The sequence below is a fragment of the Neomonachus schauinslandi genome, chromosome X, assembly GCF_002201575.2.
Source record: "Neomonachus schauinslandi chromosome X, ASM220157v2, whole genome shotgun sequence".
Classification (NCBI taxonomy): domain Eukaryota; kingdom Metazoa; phylum Chordata; class Mammalia; order Carnivora; family Phocidae; genus Neomonachus; species Neomonachus schauinslandi.
In genome coordinates, this window is record NC_058419.1 from 70,579,339 (window position 1) to 70,587,326 (window position 7,988).

The following is a 7,988-nucleotide window of genomic DNA, read 5'->3' on the forward strand; positions in this document are numbered from 1 at the left end:
ATTTTCTCTAAATCCACTTTCTCTCTTTTCCTGCGGAAATTTTATTTGACTATGAGCTAGAAAACTTCCTCAGAGATGACAGAAAGCAGGCCCAGAGGCACACACGGCCTCATCTAGAGTTGTATGGTGGGTGACTCTCACACTGGGGCTCTTAAATCTCAAAAAAATTTCATGAGGTCTAAGTCACAGTCACATTACAACCCCCCCCCCAAAAAAGCTAATTCCCCACTTGGCTATGTCTAAAAAATACCTTTCTTCCATTATTTAAACATTCACTTTGTCTACTTTGTGTGGGGCACTGTGTTTGATAGGTGGGAGACACAGAAGCAAGATTAAGTCCTGGCCTTACAGGGTGTGCTGGCTGAGTGTGTGGTAGTGAGAGGCACGAAGGTGAGATAAGACAAGGCCTAAAAGCATTCAGAGGGAGCATAGGTCAAACCTAACTTGGGGAAGCTATGAGGAGGGGTTGACTTTTGAACTGGGTCTCAGTGAAGGTTCGGGATTTCAAGAGAGATGGAGAGACGCCCTTCTGGCTAGAAAGAACAGTGTGAGGAAAGTCTTCGAGGCAAGCAAGCCCCGGTGTGTGGCAGGGTCAGCAGCACCCAGATTTGGCTGCAGTGCAAGGTGCTCAGTCCGCAGTCCAGCTAAGGAGTCGGGCATTCACTTAGTGGGCCTTGTAAGACCGACTTCATGGCCTCAGCTTTTTTATCATTATCAGGTGAAACTTCCATGTGGAAGGTACAATTAAGAGAGAACAAGGGGCGCCTGGATAGCTCGGCCGGTAGAGCACAGGACTCTTCATCTCAGGGTCGGGAGTTAAAACCCCACATTGGGCATAGAGCTTACAAGAAAGAAGGAAAGAAGGAAGAAATTAAAACAACAGGCTGTGTAGTAAACTGAAAGCACCTTTCAAATGATGTATATTTCCTGTAATTGAAAAAAAGTATGTAAATTAGACCTTAATGAATTTTGGGGGCACCTGGGTGGTGCAGTCGGTTAAGCGTCTGACTCTTGATTTCAGCTCAGGTCATGAGATCAAGCCCCGAGTCGGGCTCCATGCTCCGTGCGGAGTCTGCTTCAGTTTCTCTCTCCCTCTCACCACCCCGTCTCTCTCGCTCTCTAAAATAAATAAATAAATAAGTCTTTAAAAAAATTTTTTTAGATTTTATTTTGAAAAAGTATCGACTACCTACGTGAGATCTTTAAGAAGCATGTTAAACTGTGGCCATCTAGCAGTGATGATCTCTCTAAGGAACAGCCTGGAACCTAAAATTGACAAGGACTGGCTCCTTGTTACACATGCCTCAGGTTACTGGTAAGGAACTGGTAAGAGGATGAAGGAGCACCTTTCTCCACAACCTGGATATATCCTTAGGGCAAGCACTAGAGAAAGTCAAGGCAGATACCATCCCACCCCTTTTAAATCAGACTGAACCACTGTCCCGAAACTGAAATCCTATACATGGAAGGCCCAGATGACATAGCAGCAACAAAACTTTTCAACCTCTAACTCAAAAAGACTGAACAGAAAAAAAGAAAGTCAATACCTATTTGTCTCCAGACACCTAAAACCACAGTTAACCACTCTGGTACCTTGGTCCCACCCCCGTGTGTGTGAGTTTATTGACAAGATGGTGTGTTGGGACTAGAAGCTTCAGAAACCCCTTATTCTTTCTGGGTCTAGATAAAAAGAATTTCATGACAGACCCTGAGTTGAGGACTGGTCAGTTCAGAGGGAAACACTATGTCAGGAGAGAACAAAGCTTATGGAAATATTACCATCTCCAGCCTAAGATCACAGTAAGTGGTCTACATAAAAGATTATTCTTCAACCCTGAATATGTTCCTCCTTGGTTATGGCCACACACCTCTGTGAAGCAAGGGAAAGCCAGATCCTGGGTTTTCCTGCAACTTCTCAAACATTATGGCCAGGCCAGAAAAACACCAACCTCTCTTAAAAGCAGGGTAAAGACTGGCCCCGAGAAAATGTGGCATGTAAAAACAAAGTGCAAGTGGGCAACGAAGCAGGCTTCCAGAGCCAAGTCACACCAGCAGGAAAAGCAGATGCTCACTTCCCAGGGTCTGCAGGTTGGAGTTCCCGAGCTAGGCTTCAGCACAACAGCTTTAAATGCCGCTGCCTATCTTCCTAAGGAGAAAGCGCTGCCAAAGGTCTTGAAAGATATGTTGTGTAAGTGGTGACCTTTCAAACAGTATCCCCTAAGAGCTGCGTGCACCTGCCCACATAATACACGTGCTCTGGGGGCCTTTGCCTAATCTTCCCTTCACCTGGGACCTCACTGGCGGACGGGAAAGCAGGAAGATAATCAGCTCAAAGTAAACAGATTACCAGGCCAAAGTCTCCGCAGTTCAGGTCCTAAATTGTGAGGTTTGGGTCTAAAAGATCCAGAGAAATCAGAAGCACCCGGCACAGCCACCTCGGTGTCTTGGTGAACAGGAATGCAAAGAAAATGGCAACTACTAAGGAAACCGGTCGGGCAGGTTTCTCCAAGCAAAATAAACAAGAGCACTTCAGCCTCAAAGACAAGCGGCTGCTTCCGCTGCACTCACCTAGCAGCGCGCCCACCCGTCTGCCCCCGGCTCCAGCTCTCTGTGTGGCCTAGGAGGTGGGGGAGGGGCTCTGCTGGTCCCCTCTCACCCTCATCAGCTTCCCCGGGTCCAACCCAAGTCCCACCCTTCTCCGTGACCCTGCCCACTCCGAATTTCTTTCTTCCAAACTCATGCTATGTATTTAGCAAAGACCTTTCTTAATGTTTTCTACTTACGGCTATTTAATTCCTGCAGTTTTAAAATCTTTCATAGTATATCACCAAAGGGGAAGCCCTTTGCAGACTAAGGCCGTGTCTGACGCTCATAAATGGTGGAGATCAGACTGGGGGAGTGGGGCACAAAACACCTTCCCAGTTACTCTCCAGTTGCTATCCCTCAGAGTTCTCCCATTGCACTTCCCTCCCATGCCCGTTGGGGTCTAAGACACTGCTTCCTTCCTTTGGTCAGTGTTATGGGTTGAATGTTTGTGTTCCACCAAAATTCATACATTGAGGCCCTAACCTTCCAGGTGATGGTATTTGGAGATGGAGCCTGAGGGAGGTAATTCGGTTCACATAAGGTCATGAGGGAGATAGTTCCCCTATGAGAAGAGGAAGAGACAAGGAGATACCGCTCTCTCTCTCTCCTTGCACGCACCCAGGAAAGGCCAGGCGAGGACACAGCAAGAAGGTGGCTATCTACAAGCCAGGAAAGTTGGGGGGTGTTGCTCACCAGAACCTGAATCTGCTGGCACCTAGATCTTGGACTTCCAAGTGTCCAGAACTGTGGGAAATAAATGTCTATTGTTTAAGCCACCCAGTCTATGGTACTTTGTTATAGCAGTCTGAGCTTCAGAAAGTACCAGATAAAAGGCACGCATTATTTGAAAATTGAGCAGCCCCTCTCTTGCCTGGTCCATGTGAAGCATGCACTGAGAGCCATAAGGCAATAGTCATTCATCAGCTCTTGACCTTACTGTGAGAGCTAAAATTGCTAGCAGCTTCCGAAAAGCAACCTAAAAGCCCAAACTTGAGTACTCAGGTCGATTCAAGATGGGTCATCACAAGACGCACAAGTGCAGCTGACAGCAAGTCAGGTCTTCATGGCACTCTGTGCAGAAGGGAACATGGAGAACAAGGAAGGGCACTGTTCTCCTTAGTCTACTTCAAAGTCTCAGGTCTTAAAGGTCAGTTATGACGTTAGACAGGCAGTCAAGGACCAATTGCCCCACAGTATATGAACATTTGGGGTCACCACACCTGTTGGGTCAGCTGAGGGGATTATAAGCACAGGTCCAGGACTGCTGTTTGGGGAATATGCTCTAGCAACAGGCAGTTCAAGAATCACTGACACAGGAAACCTGCCCCACCCACCCTCTGGTAGCCCGGAACACCACAGAAATTGCTATTGCTTGTTAAGATGTATATTATTATCACCCCCCAAATCTGTCAGATAGTGAAGCCTGCCAGAATCACCTCACTGGCATTTTAATCCACTACTGAAGCTCATTAATGAACAAGACAAAGTCAGGCTCTCCTAAGCACCACCCTGGGCTATAAGCACAGGACAGCTGCACAATTAATGTCTGCTTGGTGACGAGAAGGAGCCTTCTGCGGCCTTCTTTGATGATCAAGCCAGTATTTCTGACACGGTTTTGGGAATGGAGACTACAGATGCCCCAACATGATTTCCTTCCTCAAGTGGGAAAAAGACTGGGATGGTAGATGGCCAGCCGGGAGGCCAGGACTCCCCAGAGACCTGCCTGATGTAGTTCTGTGGCTGTGAAGAATGCACCCAGCCTGGTGATTTGCAAGAAGAGACTTGCAAAAGCTCTTTCTACAAATATACTCTCAAGCCTCTTGGCAGCTTTTGGAGGACAAGGTCTTTCGTTCATTCATTCATTCATTCAAGAAACAGACAAAAGAACATCCAAGTTTAGAACTTGGAGGGTCCCTGGAACTCTCACCTACACTGTGTCTTTTCGTACTCCTTTCACATCAGAATGACCTGAATTAAACACCCCAACCACCCTGATCCTGAGCAAGAGGCTCAAGAGAGACATACTTCTGTGGACTTTTCCAGCGTGGAAGGCAAGTTCACTAGCAGACAAAGCCCTAAAGTGGGCAGAAAGACAGGCTCCGCTCATCCTACCTACACCACTGAAGAGATGAGGCTAGTATGGTGAAGGCTGGGGAAGGCCTTTCCATTAAGTCACTAGTGATCTTAAAACCAAGTCACATTTTCCAAACACTGTAATCTTTCCTTCTTCCCACAAATCCCACCGCCCCCCTCTCATTCGTACAGCCGCAGCTACCTAGGGCTTCACCTGCTATAGGCTTGGTGGCGCTGCAAGAGAGTGTTATTTGCTTGGCAACCCATGCACACCAGAGAATAACAGACACTCAGGAGAAGGCAAGGGAGAAGAAACATATCAGAAGGGAAACAAGAGCGAAAAGAATCAGAGGTGAAACCCGAACTGAAAAGGGCTCCTTCGCCTGAACCACCTGCTGCCCAGTGTCTTCTGTGTAGAGGGCAAGCTACTGGAGGGCAAGCCCGGCATCCGCTGCTTCCTTGAATCCACCTCCACAACCATGCCCCAATTCTCAGCCCTGTGCTTGCCTGCTTTCTGCACAGTAGGAGCTACCGTAAGCATCATGTTCGGTTGTTCAAGTGAAACAGAAACAAATAGCCACTGTGACAAACAACTGGTTATTCCTGAGCGTTCTGATTGCTTGTTAAAAAAAACCAAACAAACATTTCCCCAAACCCAGTGAATCCAAAGCAGTAAAAGAGGAGCCTGGGGATCTGTATTTTTCCTAGCATGCCGGCTGATTCCTATCAGCAAGTTTGGGAAATGTTGAAAGAACCAGGCTCCATGGTCAGAACAACTGGGTTGAAATTCCAGTTTTGAAACTTCTTGGCTGTCTAACTGGAGTCTCTGTTTTCTCATCTGTAAAATGAGAATAAGGTCTACTTTGCAGCATCATTTAAAGGATTTTAATCACAATTTAAAGAGGATCACAAAGGCCCTAATGCATAGATGTTCCCTGACGGTTTGCTTCCCTTTATCCTGAAGACATCTCAGAACTACTGAAAACTTCTCATTAGATTATGTCCAGATTGTTGCTTTAGCTTCAAGCCCCTCTTGCAACAGCCAGGCAAATGGGTGCCCAGCCTCTTCTGAAACACCTCCAGTAACAAAAGATCAAAATTTACTATCTCTGGAAGCAGTCCATTCCATTTTCAGACAGTCTTAATCATCAGCTCTTTCTTCCTTCTGTGGAGCTGAGATCTGCCTTGGGTGACAGAACAAATCTAATCCCTTTTCCACATGATATGGCGATGCAATTAACTCAGATAAGGAAATTGAGGAGCAGCAGGTGTGTGTGTGGGGGGGGTTCAGTTTTGAACACACTGCTTGTTTGAGGCACTGGGAGCCCAGCTTCATGCACACGTCCAGCAAGTAGTTGATATGCAGGTCTGGGGTTCACTAAAGACATCAGGGATGTCATTTATACAACAACAGGATCAGAATCTGTGAAAATAAATGACATTGCCATTTAGGGGGCAGAGCTAATGAAAGATATCAAGGAATGGTTAGCAAGGTAGGAAGAGAGCCTTTAAAGAAGCAAGCAGGGAATTCGTGGGAACAAATGTGGTGAAGAGGTCAGACCAATGGCAGAGAATCAGTGAACCAGTCATTGGATTTGATGACTAAGAGGTCACCGTGGATCCCTGACAGAGCTGGGCTTCTGCTCCTCTCTGGAGCCTTCCGGAGTTGCTTGGAACCACACCACCATGCTGAAAAGCAGATGCACACTTCCTTTCCTACTGAAAGAGAGGTGATTTGAAGACATAGCAGGAGCAAGTACAGATGACTCCAACATTTCCTAACCTGGATTTAAGAGGGGCTTCTCCAAATAAGGCTCCCAGGCTCCTATCTTCTGGTGAAACTCTGCCTAGTACAGTCCTTCCTGGATATGAACCACAGTAAAGAACTTTCCTGTGTTTAATACTGCATTTGCCCAACTTACTGAACCATTGATTTTGCACACAATACTTATTAACATCTCGGGGAACCAGTGTTTCCTGGCACATAATTTGGCACATGTGGCAAAGAGAAGAGAGACAACAGTTTAAGGGACTATTGGTATCAAGGGAATTTTTCTTCTCTTCTTTTTAAGAATGGAAGAAACTTGAATTTGTTCACATGCTAATGAAAAGGAACGAAGTGCAGAATGAAAGAATGCCAAACAGGCACAAAAGGGAACAGAGCAAGCCAGGCTCTGGTAGAGGGGTTAGCTTAGCGAAGACCTCAGCTCACTGCTTTAGCCCCATAAAACACTTTCCTTGACTAAGTCTAAGTCTAGTGATCACAAATGTTCATTATTATAAAGCAGAGGGCACCGATGTTATCTAGATGAGGTTAAGGGCAGATTATATAAACCATATAAACTGATTCACTAGAAACCGAGGGCAGTGTCCACCCCCTCCCCAGAGTCAGACACAATGTATCCCTTTCCCCAGGGCCAGAGAAGAGGGTGTTCCAGGTCTTTCGGGTCTTCTAGGTCAGGAGCTAATGCCCCACTTCCCCTACCCAGGCAGGGAGAGCTCTAGCACAGGATAGGTGGAGAGAGGAAATCTAAAAATAAAGCTCTCCGAAGAAACTGTCTTGCCTAAAGAGCAGCTTCCCACGCACACTGGAGTGCCACATCTGCGGGGGCTGGCAGCACGGGAACGGAACAATCCTGACCAAGTCACATAAGTATTACCCTTTTGCCGGGGGCAACAGCACATTTCTGCTTCCCCCATCAGTGTGCCGGAGTCTAGGCTACAGACCCAGAGCAAGGGCTTAGTGACGGAAAACAGGAGACTGAAAAGATCACCAGTGACTAGTCCAGCCTTGCCCTAGCTCTCCTCCCTTCACAGCAGGAGGTGAGCACAGCAAAAGTGAAGAAAGCTGCTCTCAACAAACAAGGAGGCAAGTTGAGGGCTCATTTTTAAAAAAAGCATCATGAAGGTTTCTAGTGGGCTTCAGACTCACAGCTGGGCTGCTCCCTGGGCTCCGCTCCCTGCAGGCAGGCCAGGGACTACCAGCTGAGGGAAAAGGAAATCAAGCACTGGAACCGAACTGCAATTAGCATTTATATCCACTTGCTATCCTCAAGTCAAACCCCAAAGACAGAGCAGTTGTCCCATTGCCAGGCAATTAGCAAATGTAGCCTTCTCTCCTAACCCCGCAGCAGGTATCAGAGGCCACTAGAGAAAGTTCAACCCAAGAGTCTAACACAGCCCCACACCTAAGCATTAAACCCCCCCCCCCCCCCCCCCCCCCCCCCCCCCCCCGCCGGGTTCTCTCCCCCCCCCCCCACCCCACCAATTTTTTACACACAGTAAAAAAAGCTTCTCGCCCCCCACCTCGGGGGGTGGCGCTGAAACAG

At 47.4% G+C, this 7,988-nt stretch overlaps 1 protein-coding gene across 4 annotated transcripts in view; it reads right to left on the reverse strand.

Annotated features, from left to right (window-relative positions):
• The window catches only part of DLG3 (discs large MAGUK scaffold protein 3), a 54,466-nt gene that overhangs the window by 16,889 nt on the left and 29,589 nt on the right, over positions 1–7,988 (reverse strand). The gene's annotated exons all lie outside the window — the stretch shown is intronic.